This window comes from Cygnus olor, chromosome 8, assembly GCF_009769625.2.
Source record: "Cygnus olor isolate bCygOlo1 chromosome 8, bCygOlo1.pri.v2, whole genome shotgun sequence".
Taxonomy (NCBI): Eukaryota; Metazoa; Chordata; class Aves; order Anseriformes; family Anatidae; genus Cygnus; species Cygnus olor.
The window spans coordinates 27,726,067-27,745,879 of NC_049176.1; the positions used below are offsets into that span (position 1 = coordinate 27,726,067).

Below are 19,813 nucleotides of genomic sequence, written 5' to 3' on the forward strand. Positions count from 1 at the left end.
GATGAGTTAGTTTTGCAATACCTAACACAGTTGTGGAGACCACTAGAAGAAAATTTGTAAGCTTAAATGGAGCTGCAGTCAGTCAGTCTGACACTGTATTTATTTACTTCCCTACTGTGACCTTCTGTGATAAAACGCACGAGCCCATGAGACGAGACAGAATACTTGACATATCCAGAAAACCCAGGTATTGCTGATCAGATCTGGGAGCAGGTTTAAGAGGTTATAGAAACTTGTTGTTAGTGATTGGGAGATTTCTTAGAAACATGGAGGGGAAACTTGCAGCTGAAACTTTAGGTGTAGAAGCCAAGAGGGCTATTGCAGAGACAATTATTTGTGTTTAGAAGGAGAAGCCACCTTATGCTGAGAATTGCAATAAAGCTGAAGGACGAGTTAAATGACGCACCAGATAATAAAACACAGTAGAGATGACAGGAGAGAAGAAAAGTATTAATAATGTGAATGCATTTTACAAGAATATCCATGTGTGGAGGAGTGAGTGAGCATGATTAAGGACAAAAGTGGAAATTATAGTGTAACTATAAAAAGATAGAGAAAATACTGTGATCTCTTTAATAGTGAGGTGGAAAAAAAGAGATACTGGCTGTAATCCAGACAGCTCAGCTGTTTTGTAGAAATACCACATTTTGAGGAGCTTTGAGAGACAATTACAATTCTCAGGACCAATAAAGCACCAGGGTCTGATAGTGTTCCTGCTGCATTATTGAAAACAGGAGGGCCTACATGAACTCAAAGACTTTAGGAACTGATTTGGTTTGGAAGCTTGAAAAATTTCCAAGTGAATATGCCCAAGTCTGAAAAAAGGAGAAAACGGAATGGAAGAAATATTGCAGCATTTTTCCTTCTCTGTACAGCCTAGTTTGTCCAATCTGCTTTGTAAAGAGACTTATTTTTCACAGAGGGGAGAGACTTGATCCAAGAGCTGCTCAGGAGAGGGCAGGAATGTGATCAAGATATACATATCTTTCTGCGTACGCATATATGTTTGCTCTGTACATGTAGCTTTTACGGAGCTTTAAGAAAGTCCTTGTATATTTCATAAACTGACTCTCAGCAGAAAAAGGATTTGCATAGCTTGAAACAAATAACAGGAGGGTGCAAATGTGAACTGGTTGAAATTGGCAGAGGTTACATATTCTGCTCTATTAGACTTCAGTGAAGGGTTAAGCTAGAGAGATGTTTCGTTCCTGATACTTTTAATGTGACTGCATAGGGATTAATATGCTTGTTGCAAAATTCTCAGATTGGTGTGAATTTAAATGGCTTACATTTGCTATTTGGCCATGCTGGTTAGTTAACTATCGCCAGAGGAAATATAGCTCAAAAGAGAGTTGGAGACCTGAAGGTACTGCAAATAAAAAACCCAACTCCAAACACGGCTTAAATTTGAAGAAAATAAAACCCAATTGTTAGCTTAAGATCATCTTGGGAAAGCCTCTCCGGGAATCAATAAATACTCTAGATTATGTTGATGTTAAATGCTTTGAACACCTCAGAGGAAACGAAGGCTTGTTAAAAGCCGGAATGAGGTTACTTTTTTTCTGCCAGTAACTCTTAAGTCCAAAATAAGGAGAGAGACCAAGCTGCAGAGATACAACAGTTGGACCTTTTTTAAGATGGAACAATGACAACTAAATATCTTAGACGAAGTACTGAGATAGATTTTCGGAGAATGTGGGGCAAAACTTGTAGAGAAGATTTAATAAAGATGAGCTTGAAGTCTATAAAGAACCTAATATAGTAAAGGTAGTGAAATCCCTAGCCATTTTGCTGGCAGCGCCTACATTTGGGATGATGGAAGACAGAACAGCTGAGCATTTCTTGGAAGGCTGTTCTCATGGTATTTGACCTGGGTGCTGATCAAAGAGACAGATATTACTGAGCATGACCAAGGGCCTTTAATGTCTATTAGTAGCGATGGAGAAGGAATGTCCTTGACAGTCTTAGCAAATCATGAAAAGAGCCAGAGATTTTTGGGGTGTGTAGAGCTAGTAAATAAGTAACTAGTACTGTATTAAAAGTTGGATGTCACAACAGTGTTTCTGTAATAGCAGATGGGATGCGGTAAGAGTGCACCAAGGATTTCGTATGGAGGAGGCTGGAGGATAGATCTGACCCAATTATTTTGCATCGATGTAGATATGAAAACCAGGCCAAAATGCTTGGGAGGATTTAAAAAAGTTAGAGCTGTTGGACTAACAACTGTGAGAGAAAGCAGTTTGGCTGAAAGTCCGGACACTGATCTTTGGAAGGATTCTGATGGTTGGAGTTGTTTCTACAAGTTTTGAGCTGTGTTTTGGTTTTCATGTGAATTCTTAGATAAAAAGTGTCATGCTGTAGATAAGGAGCTGTAAATGCAAAAGACTTGGATAATTCTGATATGAAAGTTTGGCCTTGAACCATTTCTTCACTTAATTCTTGTATTCTAACCTTCTCAACTGCTAGCACAACATTTTTATGACTTGGACTAACTCTTCATGCCATTCACTGATTTAAGGGCTTCTGTCCTTAGCTAGCCTGAAAATAGCTGTTCTAGGATATGAGACGAAGTTCTCTAACGCACATGGAAAGACTTGTGGATGAGGCTTTGTCATATGGCTGGTTCTCAGGACCAAAGATTTTCATGTTGCTCTGCTAGGTTTGAACTCTGGATGTCAATCTAGTTTTTCATTTGTTAAAACTTTTTATTTTACACTGACATTTAGTCTGGTCAACGTTCAGTGATGCCGCTCCAGGTGACTGCCTTGTTGTTCTGGGAATGTCTGATTACATCTTTTGGGAGCAGATGTGTAGACATTTCCCAGCTCCACAAATACTTTGGTTTAAATTCCTTAATGTTCTGTGATTGTATGTCAGTCTTCTTTCCCAGTATCCTTGCTTGGCAAAAAAAAAACCCACAAACTGTTTATAGCTACATATATAGGTACATGAAGTTATTACATATACATATACATACATATGTAGATACCTGTATATATGTTTATAGGTACATATAAAAAAATTGTTATATATATGTGTGTATATGCATACACGCATATAAAGTCTCAATTCATTCCTTTGTGATCTCCCTCTCAGCTCATCATGCTGTCTCTTTGCTTATTCTGTCACAGTCCCTCTTGCAAAGGTTTTCCAAGTCAGAAGGTTTCTCTGCATCCTACTTCCTCTTTACAGTTTTAAAAAACAAGTTGTTCTTCCTCCAGTGGCTTTTGTTCCCATGACTCTTTCTCAGACTTTTGCATTAGCCATTAGTATCCTGTTGCCCCTGATAGCTCACTGAACTTGGTCTTGAGTCAATGGTCTTGTTTTGAGCCGATTAGAAAAGATTTCCTTTTCTTTATCAAAGCTAAACAAAAACAAGGAAATTAAATTAAATACAAAAGTATGTTTAAATAACAGTAGGGTTGTGACATGAGGCAGGAAGCTCAAAGATAAGGCTGATGATCTGCCCAGAACTTCGGAGTGGAGAGGCACTGTTGCAGGAACGAAGGGCAGAATGTCAGCCATCATATAGCATTTTTGTGGGGTTTAATCAGTTGTCTATCGGAGCAGTGATTGTCTGGAGTAAGTAAGAAAATAGCATCTATTGACTGGTCTGGGAGGAAGGGGACGTGTAATCTTCCATTGCACTTAGCACTGTCATTCTCTGCAGGCTGAGATCTGAATACCTTAATGCAGCGGATATAGCATGTGCGCTGTGGTCAAAGATGCAGGAAATACAGCCACAAAGATTTAAAAGGACCTATGAATGATTATCCTCACGTGTTGCTCATTCATGAATTGATGAGATAATGTCTGTTTGACATTTCAGGTTACTTCTACGGCAAGAAACATTGCTAAACTGGGCACCTTTTGTTGACTTTGCTCAACAACTCGATTGCTAATCCTTTTCAGATAGTTACTTTTATAGCCTTGTACAGAGACAGAGTGAAAGCATTAGTTTATTCTTCCCTTTCTTTCCATGATTTCCATGAAAAATAAAAATTGTATCTGTACTTGCTCTTAAAGGAGCTGGATTATTGTTGTGGTTGAAAACCTCATTTTAGTAACTTGAGTCCATCTATTGTAGATTCCTTCAGATTATAAATTACAGTTATTAAGTGACCATTCATCCTGACTCTTATGGAGATTTTTCATACTCCCCCTCCATGTGGGTGTTTGCTAATTTGTGTCCGAGAGCTTGATAGAGTAGCAGTTGAATGCTGAACAGCTTGAAGTGTACCGAGTTGTCCTGGTAGGGATTCCGTGGAGGAGAAAGGTTCAATGTTAGCTGGAACTCCTAAAACGCAAACACTTCAATGAAACAGTAAGAGAAAAAATTGAGCTTCAGTGCTCCAGAAGCCCTCGTCTCTCTGGTAGCTGTTGGCCAGTTAGCAGGATGCTTGGAAGCAGCTTAAAGAGTACAGGAAGGAAGAGAGTTGGGAAGCTGACAGCTCATAGGAAGATGTTGCTTGTGTGAAAGATGTGTTTGGCATTACAGGAGTTGAAATGTATGCTCTGCTAATCCCCTGTAGTTTTGGTTGTTACAGCTTCTGTCCTAAGCAGAAGTTAGGATGCTCACGTGTTCATCAGCAGACTGAGAACCAAGTGCGGAGTTAAAGATGGCCAAAAGAAAACCGTTCTTTATGCTAGCAAATCTTTGGGCATGGACACATAGGAAAAAGTGTGAATAACACACAGTAAGAACTGCAGGTCTTTTGACCTCCATCTACTCTTATAAGGCCTATGGTAAATCTTCCTTTCTAAAACCTGAGCCTGAGTAATCTGCGCCCCTAAATTGAGCATCTCCATCATCCTGCTTTATATGAGTTTGTTTAGATTGCACTCACTCTAAATATTTCTTTGGGTATGTTTTTATTTTTAAATAATGTGTTTAAAGTTCTCTCAAAAACCAGACTATAGAATAAAAGTTCAAGGGGTGGCCCTCAGGGCCATACTCGTTGTTGAGGTCCTGCTGTCGGATGGCTGCAAGGACAAAAATGCCTAGCTCTGGTAATAAGGATAAAAGGAACTCAAAATATGAACTAAGCCCCTGACTTACTATACATTCGGTGTCGTTTGTTTCTTTCAGGTTAGCTGAGCACTGGCAACTCCCAGCATTTTCAGTTTGGAGGTATTGCAGATGTTGTGTCTTGGGAAACTTTGACTCAATTACCCGTTTTGGTAAAGTGCATGGGCCTGAAGGGACTATGAACATAGTCAAATCTCATATAAAAGTATGTTGAGGTCCTGGGATGCAATGTATCCCATGCTTTAAAAACTAAAAGGGTAGATTTAGATTAGATATTTGGAAGAAATTCTTTACTGTGAGGGCAGTGGGGCACTGGAGCAGGCAGCCCAGAGGAGCTGTGGGTGCCCCATCCCTGGTGGTGCCCAAGGCCAGGCTGGGTGGGATTTGGGCAGCCTGGGCTGCTGAGAAGGGTCCCTGCCCATGGCAGGGGGTGCAACCAGGTGGGCTTTGAGGTCCTTCCATCCCAAACCATTCTCTGATTCTTTGATTATTTATATATATAAACAAAAAATGCTTTAAGAATGAGAAAGGTAGTTGTTCTCCTGGAAGGCTGACCAGTCAGAACACACTGGGGCAGGTTTGGTGGAGAGATGCATCTGGTGCATCAACCCCACCTGGATCTCTAACATCACCCTGTGCAAAGCAGGTGTTGTCAGGACATAAAGGTTCTTTCCCTTGCTTATCTGTGGCTGTTATCAGGTGAAGCCCCTGCTGGAATGCTGGCTAGTGGGATTGAATGCATACCAGTGACCTGTAAATTATAAAAATGCCTAAGGCTTGGGACCACCTGGAAGAGGATGTTAGGGAGAAATAGAGATGACTGATGACTTTCTCTGGTTTTTTTGTGTTTTTTTTTTTCTCCTGATTGTTGTTGTCACTCCAAATGCCAACCCTCACAGCCTTATCCTGCTCCATCTCAGCGTTAGTTTAACAGAGTGGATGGTTTCCTTTGCCTGTGGCAATTCAGGGCTCATCCATCTGGAAAGACGTGCCACAATGTGTGTGAGAATTCGTCTCGGCAGGAAGGAATACCAGTTACTTCGCCTTAATGATTGACAGAGTCCCTGTAATTATAGCTACACCAGCTGATACCCTGTGTGCTTTCTCCTCCCTGCCGCCAATTTGGATACATCCTGTATGTTTGTATTTGCATTTTTTCCCTCTCATTGGAGCAGAGAGAGGGTTATTGAAAAGGTGTTTTGATTCACTCTTCTTCCTGTGGAAACCACTATCTTCTTTGTGGCATTTGTTCACAGGAGATCTTTTAAAACTGAAGGTAGAGATGCTCTTTGGCAGATAAGGCCACCTTGTTGTTCTTTGCTTAGCTGATCCCCCCCAGTCCCAGTGGAGGATCCCTGATTCCTCTCTCTGACCGCTGGTCCCTCTTTTGCCAGTATCAGATTTTCTTTGCATGACTGGAAGTTCCCTCCTGCTATGCTGCTTCAAGTTTTTGTTCTCTTATGGGCACGCAGTGCAAAGAGGTGACCAACAGGAGGAGCACCCGGTGGAGAAGTGGGGATGGCTGACTCAGGAGCAAGCACACTCCTTCCTCTGTCACAGTCATAAAAAAAACAAAAGGCATCATGGGGGAAGTGTCCCAAAGCATCGGCAGAGAGTATTTATGAATTAGATTCTCCAGAATACTCTCGCTGTGAGGTGGTGACCAAAAAAAACCTCTTTAAACAGCAGAGTCATGTGAAGGCCCAGAGCCTGAGACTGTTTCCCATTTGGTTTTCATTATTTAATACAAGTTAGATTGACAGAAAGCTCTTTAATGAAAGACCTTAAGAAAGAACATATTGTTGATCTGGAAAAGCTGATAAACAACTGGCAGCCATGCATGGCATTTTCATGCTAAACCAACATAAAAAGATTCCCTCCCCTTTCCCCGCCATGCCCCCTTGTTTCTTTTTGCAATAATGCGAACACATGTTTTGTCCCCATGAAAGGGACGTGATTTTGATCAAGGCTTTGGCATGTCCAGCGAGCCTAGAGCAATTTTTTTGTGTTTGCAAATAACAAGAATGATCTTTTTAAGATTGGCAGACTCCCACCCTCACACAGAAAAAAACAAACTCACAGCTTTTACTGTGACACACGGGCTGGCGGCTGGCTTCCCAGTGAGCCAGAGGGAGTCTGCATAGCACTGCTGAAACCCGATCAGCTCCTCAAAAGGAGGTTTGTAACCAAAGCAATGGCTCACTTCCTCGGCTGGTGTGTGCAGTCAGATCTGGAGAGCTCTATTGCTTTACACCAAGCAATAACTAGCCTGTCGTGGACCGTGCGACACTTGAAAATGTCTGCATCAGTACCTTAAGACTCATCACCGGGTTTCTTTATTTTCAATTAAAATAAATAGAAGGAGTAAGCAGATATTCACTGTTGAGTTCTAAATGTCTGTACTACTTGTCAGGCCTTGTGCTGGTGCACGTTGCATATGATCTACCCATGCGTTTGTTACGTTTTCCTCTCTGTTCAGGATATTTCATCAATCATGCATGCAGTTCCTTTGTTGTCTTTCGAAAGAGTGATGTGGTTTAATTTATAAGAGCCATGTTGAGAAGATGTTTCCTGTTAAAAAGTGAAAGCTCTTCTTACCAGTACTTTGTCTGGAACTATAACAACTGAACAGTAAACAACTTTAGCTGGGCTTAAGGACTGTTTTCTCCTCCAGAAAGTTTATCACTTCCTCAAGTAGCCAACCAAGGCAGCCTTCACGAAGAGGTCAGTATAAGAGTTAGGTCACTGTACGTGGATGTCACAAACTATAAGAAGCTCTGCCAAAGTCTAGATCCAAAAATTTGGTTGGGAATTTTCCACCATCCAGAGATGAAAGGAATCATTTCAGTGATCTAGAATGTGCCCGAAGATACTGAAGATGATTGTAAGGAAAAGATGTGAGGGAATTACAGTGTTAATGAGTCGTCGCCACACAGTATTCGTGTGCCTGCCCCTACACATTGTGTGGGCAGTCCTGTTCTGTTCTGAGCCTCAGAAAGCTTATTCTAGTCTGTTACCTTGCAGCATCGAGAGGTCAAAAAACTTCTCAATCAGACCTGTTGCCCTCATCTCACCACACATGCTACGCTCCCATCAAGAAGGTAGTTACCTTGCCCACCATACTTTTTCATGCTCTTTTTCCATGTCCAACTTCAAGGGACATGAACTGCTTCTGAGTCGGGGAATCTCCACTCCTTACTTATACATCTAAATCACCGTGTAACACAACTGCAAGTAGTTGGCCTTTGAAATTTCAAGCAAATCTTACTGACTTTATGTCTTTTCAATTCCAGATCTACATGCATGGTAGGCCATTTGGGGAATGGATTATAAAGACTAGCTTATAGGGAAATTATTGCTTAAGAAGTGAGCAAATCAGGCACCTTCCCAAGCAGTGATTGTGAACCTTCTCTGATTGTCCCTTGACCCTGACTGATTTTTCAACCCAAAATCTTGATGGAAAACTGGGCAGAACAGAAATAGAAAATAAAAGGTGCTGTGGGACGCCACATGCCCTGGCACATGGTTTTCAATAGTGGCATTGAGACTGGGAGGCTGTGGCTCACATCACTGTAGCTACATGAGCTCATGTCTGTGTTGTTCACATGCTCCCACACTTTCCAGTGAAACGGGAGAGGATGCACTGGCATCACATGAAGAAGCTTTTTTGTCTCTTTCAAATGTCAGCTTTCTCTCTGGAGACTTGTTAAGCACAAAATGACTGTGTCCCCAGGTCATGCATTACTCAGCAGCAACATGAGGCCCCCAGATGTGCTGTGGCTCCAACTCACAGGATGTTCTTTGTCCGGGGGACAATGTTCCAGGTTTTTTTTGTTGTTTGTTTGTTTTAATGCATCTGGTAGAAAAGGCTGGAGCCAGTGTACTGATTTGACTTGAACTTGGGGCATCATTTTCAAAGACAAAGATCCTCCTATTTCCCATTCTGTCGTCAGCTCTTGAGAAGAATGGCTCTTTTTTCCCTTCATGTGGGCATTAGAGACATGGTCCTGCACTGCTGTCCTTCATGCCTGGAGTGTGCATAGAAGCTTGGATGTATTCCATGTCCTAAGTGGTCGTTGGCATCTTCTCAGGCTACAGCTGATCCTTAAACAACAAACGAGTTACAGCAGACCAAATATGTAAAAGGTAAATTTGACCCCTGCTCTGACAATATCACAGCAATTTCCCGTGTTGAGATGGCTTTAACTTGTCACAGTTTACAGAGTGAGCAAGGCTGAGATGTGGCAGTTTTACAAAGATCTTATTTCACTTCAGTTTGAAATCGTTGTAGCATATGGACATGTTTAGGGATGGCAAGAAGGATCGTTGTGTTTTGTAATAATAGTAGATTTAAAAACTGAGTTTTATTCCAGTTGTACACGTGTGAAAGGCTGCCCCAACTAATGATTTATCAGGCAGGAGAGCGCATAAAGGGGTGTTTGTACTCCATCCAAAACTTCTCATAAAGCAGTTTAGTTGCTCAGCTCCGAGCCTTCACTATGAGTTCATATAACTACTCTGCAACTTTGCACACAATAGTTTATGCCAGTTTGACTCCGTTGGTTTCAACAGAGCTTGGTTGCTTTTCCCAACACCAAACATGTCCATATGGTATAAGCTTTTTTTTCTTTCTTTTTTTTTCTGTTGCATAAATATAAAATAATGAAGTAAAGCCTAGGAATATGCCAGGGAAAGCACAGTGTGTCTCATATGAACTCAAGACGTCAGCTGTCTTTACAGCAAAGGAAGAGGGATTTTGGCCCAGTTAAAGGTACTCCATTAAGAGACGTGAGGGATGTTGCAGAATCACTCTGGGTTACCATTGAAACTGAGAAGAGAAACTGATGTCTTCTATAAATGGGACATTTCTATGGGAGGATGAATCTTGAATTCATAAAGGCCTATGAACTACTCATGACTCGTTGGTAGGTACTTTTGGTCTCAATGTTACCATCAGCTAATGGGAATCATTGTGTAAGAGGTTAGCAGTGTGGTCCAAATGTGAGCTGACTCACAAATACTCTAGAACGAGGTGTTTTTACTGTCAGAGCATCCTTGCAGAGCACATCTTTCTGCAGACGTCTTCAGTTGTAGGTACATTTTTATAGGTCCTTCTTCCAATGTCGATGCTCTGCACTGGGGGGGGTCTCTGTAGACATCTTTCATCACTGCTTCCGACTAGCTTCTGAGGACATCAAGCATGGATCTGTGCTGACAATGATATGGAATCTTGCAACTTTCCATGCCCAAGAATAGGAGTAAAGTTGCCTGGATTATGGGAAAGAATATTGGACCAGGAAGGAAATGGAAAAGTAAGAGGAAAGGACTGAGAATACAGTTAAGTCTTCCAAGAGTTTTAATAGCTTTAAAAATTTATTATTTTTTCAGATACAATAATAGCATATTTTTAGGAAATATTTTTAGGAGTTTGATAAAATGAGGACAGGAGGGCACTAAAGTTGGAAAGAAAAGGGTCATCTGAGCCAAAAAACATACTAAAATGAAACGTGTTTCTGTAACAGCTAATATAGCCAACAGGATTTATATTAAACTTGTGAAGAAATATGTCCCTAATTCAGGTAAGTGTTTTTTATCCCTTAGTGGAGGAATGTGGTGAGATCTTGCCTAATAATGATTGCTGAATTGTATAAAATAAACCATTAGTGGGGCTACAGGCAGCAGGAACCAGTCTGTTTATGAAGCCTCATTACGATATTGACCCAATGAACTGTGCAACAGGTGCTGTGTTAGGCCATCCCATCAGCAACAGGCTGTATTGACAATGTTCAGCTATCTCAGTGTTCTTGACTGGGTGACAGTCTTGACTTGTCTTTTTGACAAGTCAAAACACTTTTGAAAATCCTGTAGGAAAAAAAAAAAAAACAAAATGTTTTTCTAGACCTGGGTCCGTAGGGAAGGTGGGCCAGGGGTTTATGTTGTCTTCCACATAGTCCATCTCTACAGAGTGGTACTGCAAGATAGCTTTTATCTCTCTTTACACATCCCACATTTGAAGACTAACACCCAGATCTAGAGTTTGGAAATAAAATGGGCTCATTTAAAAAAAATAATAAATCATTACAATGAAAAAAATCATTAACATCTCAACTGTTTTGTACCTGGTCATTAAATGATCAAGGTAGCATCGTATTGTTACAGCATTAATGACTGCTCTATCAAAATATCTAGTCTCAGTTGAATTATTGTGCTGGATCCCTTGGTTTTGAGTTCTTTTATTATTATTCAGGGTGATCTCTCCCAGCCTGGCTGCATGAGTTCCTTTGAACGGTGAAATGCTCAGTTGAGCGCAATTTTTCACATCATTTTTATCAGGTTGATTCATGACTTGAGCTGTAAGTGAAAACTATGATGTGTTTAAATGTCAGTGGCTGGTCTTCATTCAGGCTTAGGGATGCTGATGGGCACAAGGAGCTTACCTCCTAGGAACTGTGGAAAGAGGAGAGAAGTGTGGCTTCTGTCCAGCAAGGACATGTTATATCCAAGGGCGAGGTAGTAGCTGCCATATGATACATCTGACATAAGGATCTCCAAAAGGAAATCCCAGAAAATAGGGTGTTCTGTCCTGTGCTTCTCTTCCATTTTCCCTTTAAGGGCATATGAGGGCTACAAGAGCACAGTCTTTATTAGATGTAGGACATTAATCACAATTTTCTCTTGAAGAAATTGGCAATAAGAACTCGGAACAAACTGATTAAACACCGGTGCAGCCCCTAGGAACATTAAAGTAGACATCCTCCACATGAAAGATGGGTAAAACAGAAAGGGCTGTTTTCCTTTTTTACAATGTGCGTAATTCTGAATTGAGTCTCTCTTTGAATTAAACTCCTATTGGGGTATGCCTGCTTTGGAAAGAATTTTGTCCGCTTTTGAAATATATATATACATTTTAACTTGTTGATTAAGTTATATTTTCATCCCTGTGGAAACTAGATTGGTGTCATGGGAACCTGATGTAGGTCCGGCTGCCTAAATCTATTTAGATCTGCTAAACTGTAGAGCACACGGGTAAAGTAAAAGGCAGTACTAGAGCTAGAAAAGAGGGGAACTTGTCTGTATCATTTCAGTGCTCCTAGAAGTGGGTGAGGGATGGATATTGAGAGTCAAGGATGAAAAGTAGTGGAATTCAATTTCTTTCTGAGACTGAGCTTTGGTACTAGTGAAGTCATACACAGAGATTTCTGTAAAATTCTGCTCTCTGAGCGCTGGGTGTGCAAAGAAACTCTGAAAGTGAGTACCATGAAAAGCAGCCTCCAGCCTCCTCAGGCCTGTGCAGGCACTGAGGTTTAGTCTGAAATCTATGCTGGTATTTTTTTTTAAACCTTCTCCAAAACCTACAGGAAAAGTTAGGTATTTTAACAAATATTATTAAACATTTTAAAGGGAAGAAAAGAGCTTATAATTAACATCTCTCTCAATCTCCTGGTTTTTGTCCTACTTTAAAGCATCTGGGCTCCCGTGTTGACAGATAAAGTCCTTAATCTCTTTACCTCTGTTATATGTGCTCTCCAAGTTATATTTTTCACTTCTAATTTAGTGGCATCTGAGCAGTGTGTGTGGGGAAGTGAGCCAAAGGCTGAAGTGTTTGCAAGAGAATACGGGAACATTTTTTTTGTTGGAAAAGCACCTGAATGACGGATGCCCATGGACCAACCTCATTTGGCTGCATCTGCCTTGGCAGCTGCTGGTGCTGAAGTCTTCTCTGCTCACTGAAATCAGGCACGCCAAACATGCAGGGACCTAATGTGCCTAGCGCTGTCGGAGGCACCAGATCCCTAAGCCGTGGGATTTGGTCATATCTGCTTTCCTCCTGAGCCTACCCGGAGCTGGTCTGAAAGCTTTATGACTCACAGTACGTTCAGTTCATTTTCCTTCTACAGATTCCTGTGCAAAACTGGTGCTGTGTGGAGAATTCCTCACTGGCCTTCAGAGAAGATGAGCTGTTGTGGGTGAACCCAAAGCATCTCCATTCTCATGGGAATCACTTGAAACGTGGCCAGGAAAAACAAACTGTTTGTTTAGTGGCAGTCATTTTTTCAAGGGTTAGTTTGAAAGGCAGTTTGGTATATGACGCTATTAGTGTCTGAGGTTTAATGGAAGGTTAGATGTCAAAAATCTGGCATATAATTGCATTTAGAGCTGTGAAATCCAAGATTACTTGCTAAATATAAGCCTGTTTTCTGAAGTGTTTCTCCCATGACAAGCAAACAATATGCTCTGTTAGGAACCTCCCACGTCTCTTAAGATGGATTTTGTTCAGTCATGTTTGCTTGGTGGCAATCGGCTACTAAAGTGACTTCGGATGCAGTAAATCTGCTTTGTCACTTAAATGGAGAAAGGCACCATAAAGTCCCTATTATGAAATGTCATGGACACACTTCAGTGCTATTGCTGGGGCTCTGGGTCTCCTTTTCCACTTAGGGAGTTGTTTTTCTTAAAGCACCCTCTCCTGGGATCAAGTGATTCCGTGGCATTTTTGGCTTTTGGAATTAAAAGTTTGTTGTTCTCAGAGTTACAGGGATTTTTAAATTACATCTTAAACTACAAGCCCTGTGAGCTATATAAAACAAAAGACCAGACTAAAGAATGTGGTTGTTATTGTTTTTTTGGTATTCTTTAAACCAAATGATTTTCTGGGGAGTTGTAGAAGGAGAAAGTGTCCTGAAGCTTGGATGCTTGGAGCTCCCAAGGCTGAGAAGGAGCTTCTTCATGGATCCGGGGTGACAGCACAAGCCTGTGCCTGGGATACATGGCAGAGAATGAAGATTGTCAAGACACCTGCAGTGACATTTTTAAGGCAATCTCAATTTTCACTGTTCTGTCCCACACTTCATAAATGAATAATCGCAAGACATTTTAAAGAGTCTTCATTTCTGCTTCAAGTCAGATGATGTGTCAGTAAGAAATGGTGACTAGAACTGAGTAAATTGGAAAAAATCCTTATGGATATTATTTCAAATTCCACAATGAATTTGGGTTGGCCTGTGTTCAAAAGCCTCTCATGTTAGCTTTGTGGAAAGATTTGGGTGCCAGCATTTTACTAGCACAACTATTAGGCAAATAGGATTTTAAAGCTGAAAGACTTTGGTGAGTCATTGGAAGTGAATGTGGTAATTTGGACTATCTAATTCAAATTTTGCACCACAAACATTCAGGTGGCAGCATCATGAACCTGAATTCTTTACACTTCCTTGAGAGTGTAGTGGAATGTTGGTCAGTAAACAGCTTTTGACATTCAAAGGAAAAAAGAGTCAAAATTTTCTGTTTTCAAATAGTGGAAGTTCAAGATAGGGAAACCATTCCAGGAAACAGTGAGCTACTGTGTTTGCAATATTTATGTTTAAATGGATTAAGAAGTGTATGTCTGATGCATCTAAATCTGTTACCAAGAGCCTGACAATGAGAATGTTTGAGAAGCTACAGGCAGGTTGTTTTTTCTTTACTTTAGATAGAAATACATCTATTTCAGAGAGACATACATCTCTTGTTAGTATCCATGCAGCTCAGATGTGAAGAACAAAATGCTGCCCATCCAAAGGCACCCTTCTCAAACATTTGGCTCTGGATGGCAGCAGATTCAGCAGGAAAGTCGGAAGTCTTGGCAACTCCAGGTTTATCAAGCAACTAACGCTTAATCTTTGCCAGCTGTCTGTGGTTTCCTTCCTACCACTGCCAAACCAATACTAAATATGGGTTTCATATTAGAAATAAATCTTTTAGTATATTACAAGATGGTCATGTTCCTTGAAGTATGCCAAATGGTGAGGAGCAAGACAAAACTTTAAGCATTGTGGGCAGTTTTCTCTCAGAGTAAAGTACTGTTTGTCTGAATTCTGGCCTTTCTTAGGGTTGGTTATCACCATGACTTAATGGGTCATAAACCTAAGAAGAAAGTTGCTGTCTTGGGCTGTGCTGAGCTGACTGTAGACAGTCCAGAGCTGAGCACTCTTCCCAAACCAGGCAACTCCTTGCTGGCCAGGAGGGAGAAGTAGAGGTGAGGTGAGGAGTTGGAAACGGTGAGAAGTGAGGGTGTCATCATGAGAGCTGCTTCACTCCGGGCTTGCTCCTTATTATTGCACTAATAATACTAATTACTGTTGCACTGCTCTTTGGGCAAGGAGACGGAGTTTTCGTTTGTAATTTCCAAAGCAGCACCCCCTGCGTTCAGAAGGGGTGGACCTAGCACAGGATCCGTGTGATGGCACAAGGGTGGAGCCGGAGGACCGTGGAGACCATTGCCTTTTGTAAATCTTTCTATAAAGCTGTGTTACTGCAGGTTACATAATTGTTGTGAGCAGTCCTGGTGTTTACACGACCCATTACAAAGTTCTTTGGCAAGTGCCCACCTGCCACAGCTCAGCCGGTGTAACCAGCCAAATCCTGATCTCACATCCCCACAGCCCCACTGAAATGGCTTGGATTTACAGGGATCTGAATGAGGTCAGGACCTGGCCCAGGATCCGCAGGGATGGTCAAAGTTGGTGTGTGGAGCTGCACACAAATCCCTGCCTCTAAGCTGGTCATTCTGACTGCGAATCCCTTTAAGGTTTCATTGCCTTAACTTTTTAGGTTGATCTAGCAATTAAAAAATATTATTTCTAGTTGTCAAAACAGAAAAAGGTACAAGAAATATGGATTTCACATCCTTGCACAGAGCTTCTGGCAGCTGGTATTCTTACTGCATTTGTAATGACAAATAATGTTAACCTTAGCCATTTTGCTTGGCACTTGGGATTGTGTTTTTTACACTCATTATTCCTCTCAGAACAGGGAACAGTTTGTGATCACTGCTTCAGTTTTTCACCAGCCTCATGTCCAAAACCAAGGCTGAAGCCAAAGATTATTTTTTTATTTTTTTATTTTTTCGTCGGAACAAACCCCACATCAATCACGGGATCCTCCAGATCATAAAACTCCTTGCTTCAGAAGACAGTAGAAAATCTCCCTGCTCTCTCACAAAAATGGCCTGTAACTGTGAGCCCTGGCAGATTCCTACCCCAGGGTTTTGGGTCAGCCAAGCACCGTCTTTGGTTTTCTTCAAAACTCGCTTCTCCTGCCTGTCTTCTTTTCTTCACATCTGACTGTCCAGATTTTGCTCCCCAGAATTTGTTTTCCTAAGGGCTTGCAAACGAATAAGAAAAAGGCATAAGAACAGAACAGGCAAGAGTAGTTCCCAAGTAGAGGGTCTGCCTGTGCGTGATATCAGTGAAACCACAGAAGTTATCAAAGCAGGCCATGGAGGCAGGCATATTATGATAATGATAGCAAGTAAGACTGCATTGCCTGCTACTCTGCCATTTGTCACCTTCCCGAGAGACCTGAAGTGGCCCTTCCGTCTCAAAGCTTTTAGCGTGCCCTTCTCCACCGATGTGAGCAGGCACATCAGTATCGGTTATTCTTTTGGATGGATCCTTTATGAACTCAGTGGACAGGTAGACCTGCGGCTCTAAAGGGACTTCCTTGCTCACTGGGGATGTTCTCTGCTGTTCTCTGCATACTCGAGGATAAACAGTCACACTCTGCAATTTCATTCATAAATTCATCAAGCTGAAATTAGTGCGCGCAGTCAAACGATACCCTGCATTTTCAGTGCAGGGCGGTCTTTTTAGTTTTTTGTAAGAATACTCCGGAGAGCTTTTTACCAAAATGGATGTGATATAAGCAATTACTACAATGAATATTTCATTGCTAGACTTGTGAATATGCAAACCCATCTGGTTCAGCCTTATTTAAGAGAGTATAAATACTAGCTTATGTTGTTACAAGGAATAGGAACATTACGATATGCCACAAATTAAACAGTGAGATCCCACACAAAGAACTTTCCTTCCCCATCATGTCTAGGAATATTCTGTACACCAAGGAGAAAATAATACAAATAATACTAAACCTAGAAAACCTTCACTGAATCTGACCTAGCTATCACCCCCCAGCTATCAGATTTTGCAATAAAACAGAAGCTAATCAAAAGCCACGGAGCTGTTCAGGGTGCAGGGAAGTCTCCCATGTATCAAGATATTTACTGAACAACCTTAATATCTTGAATCGAAACAAATGGGGCAGCTTTATCAGTAGACCTTCACTGCTTTTCTAATCCTGTTTCTCATGCAAGCTCATTGTAATAATCCAGGCTGGATATTGTCCAGGCAGCTGGTGGATGTTGTTATTCTTCCATTGACTTGACAATGAAGGTGCAGGCCAAGAGTGAGAACCTGGAAGAATAATTGCCTTGACCACAGAGGGGTGGGAAAAGGCATCACTGGCAGTTTTGGAAGTAGCAATTACTAAAAGTCATGCAAAATCCTCTCCATCTCTTTCTGCATGATTGGAAGGATTCAGTTCTGCATGCCATCACTTGTTTTTTTGGCTTGGAGAGGTATTTGGAGGTTCATTCATTACTTGCTATAATCCCTCCCAGTTCAGCTGTGCTGAAAGTGAAATATTTACATTAGAAATAACATCATCACTGCCAATAACTGAACTGCCCATTGTAGAACCTGGGAGGGAAATGAAGTCTTTATAGTGCACTTTGCTATGCCATTCTCTGGATCACTCAGATTTTTCTCCCCTGGTACCACAAAGTGTGTGTGACCTTCGGAATAAACTATGAGCACAGCCAGTGTTATACTATATAGAAGTAGGTTTTTGAGTACTTCCCTTTTGAACTACCTACCACTTGAATCTGACCAGGTTTTGGGGCTTCTTGGCTAGGTCTACTCTCTTTAGACTTTGTCTTACTCTGTGCAGATTTATATTGCCCTGTTAACACAATTCAAGTCCAAACACTACATCACAGCTGTGGGCTTTTGGGCAGCCCTCCAGCAATGAGCTGAATCTTTCTCTTTTGCCTTGCTTTTAATAATTCTATTATATGTGGACAGAGCTGCTGCTGCTTTTAATGCATGTCTTGTTGAAACTTTGCAGGCTCCTTTGGATTTACACAGGACTCTGTTATAAAAGGCGAAACTAAATCTCTTATCCATCCCACTCCCAAATCTATGTGTTTCTCTTATTTCCAAACACTTCATTTAGAAAGCTGGCCAGAAAAGCCTGAGCTAATGTCACGTGCCTCATTCAGTTCAGTTGTTTAGTCCAGACAAGCTTTGCTTTTGTAAACTTTTTTGGAGATATAGAATTAAATGTGAAACATGAGTCAAACAGTTTTTGGATGTGTTTAGCTTGGAACACTTTGTAGTTGTAATGTCCTGATTCAATACAGGAGAATGTACTTTTTTGCCCTCCAACAGCTTTCTAAGATGGCTTTCAACTGGATAGATATGTACTTACTCATCTTGCTCCTGATTCATTTGCTTTGGTTACTCCATCTCCTGCAAGGCAAACCAAGAAACTGTGCCAAGAAAACTCACATTTGTGTTTCTGTGGTTTCAGAACAAGAAGAAAGCCTCGATCTGCAGGAAATGTTCCCATCCTTGACAGATTTTAGAAAAGGCAGGCACAGAATCCAGTTTAGGCAACCACTGTAGCATAAATGCTTTACACAGACCAGGTATGAGCTTATGGCCAGGTAGTCCTTGAGCATATCCATGTAGTGAAACTCTCATGTAATCCATAAGCCTGTAGGCAAACCCCATCCCTTTTTAATATCTGAAGGGCTGCCGGGGGATTGGAAAGACACTTTGGTCCAGGTTTGAGTAATTCTCTACCCTGGTTCTTTCATCTCAAAGGCTTCTTTGTACGGGACTACTCCCATTGATATTCCAGTGTCTGGTATACCATTTTGCATCTCTCTTGATATGGGCTGCCTTTTTATCCCTCCAGCTGGGTCTGGCTGCTTCTGAATGGCCTTACTCTTCCACTGCCAGGCCTGGCTTGCAGACCTCAATACATGCAGCAGGTGAACATCAGCAGAGCATGCGTGTCCCTTCTGGACAGTCCTGCTTGGCGTTTAGGGCAGGGAGACTACGTGACTTCTCAGGAGGCTTGTCTAGGCTAAGCTGGTGTTTCATCAGTTGGTACCTGATTTGAGCAAGAAAGGCTAAAAAGGGAAAGAGGCAGATCAGACTGCAGCGTGGAAAAGTAATTCCTGGCTCGGTTTGGTTTCCAGAGACACGCAGGCTCCTGACGGGAGGCAAACAGAGCTCCCCTCCTTGCCCTCCAGCATGTTTTTTTCCCTTTTTGTGCATGTGCACCTGTCTCCTCGCTGAGCTCTCCACCTGTTTAACCCCCTGTTTTACAGGCTGAGGGCGGTTTGCCTGTGACTGATCGCTTTGCAGCTGCCGAGTGCCAGAGCAGGTATCAACAGGAAATCCATGCACTGAGCTTTCCACAGCAGTCAGAGAGCACATTGTGCCCCTCCTGGCAAGCTGTCTTGCAGTGGTCCCTCCCAGCCCTCTGGAGCTTGTCTGTGCTGGATCAGGCAGAGGTGCCAATCACAGGCTGTGCCCTCACATTAAAGCGTTTTGCACTTCATGTAAACATTGCTTATCACTGAGTTCCTGTCTTGCAAGCACAGCATGAAGAATTAGTTTTGGCATGGAACAAATAATAGTAATCTACAGCCACCTTATCTGTCCTGTATCAAGGTCAGAGCATTCCTGACCCAAGCTCTGGCTTGGGCAGCTTGGAGCTCTGTGCGTGTTACGTGGCTTAAAGGTTTTCTGGAACAAAAAGCTATTCAAAAATCTGATGGAAAACACAGAAAAGGCAGGGCATGGGTTGTTATCCTAAGTCAGCTCGTGGAAACTTGTTGCCAACTGAGCCAATATTTTCCACTCATCTGAGATAGTGATGGAGGTCAATGTTCAT

General features: G+C 41.7%; 1 long non-coding RNA gene across 4 annotated transcripts in view; it reads left to right on the forward strand.

The window, feature by feature from the left end:
- The window catches only part of LOC121073763, a 319,233-nt gene that overhangs the window by 47,361 nt on the left and 252,059 nt on the right, over positions 1–19,813 (forward strand). The gene's annotated exons all lie outside the window — the stretch shown is intronic.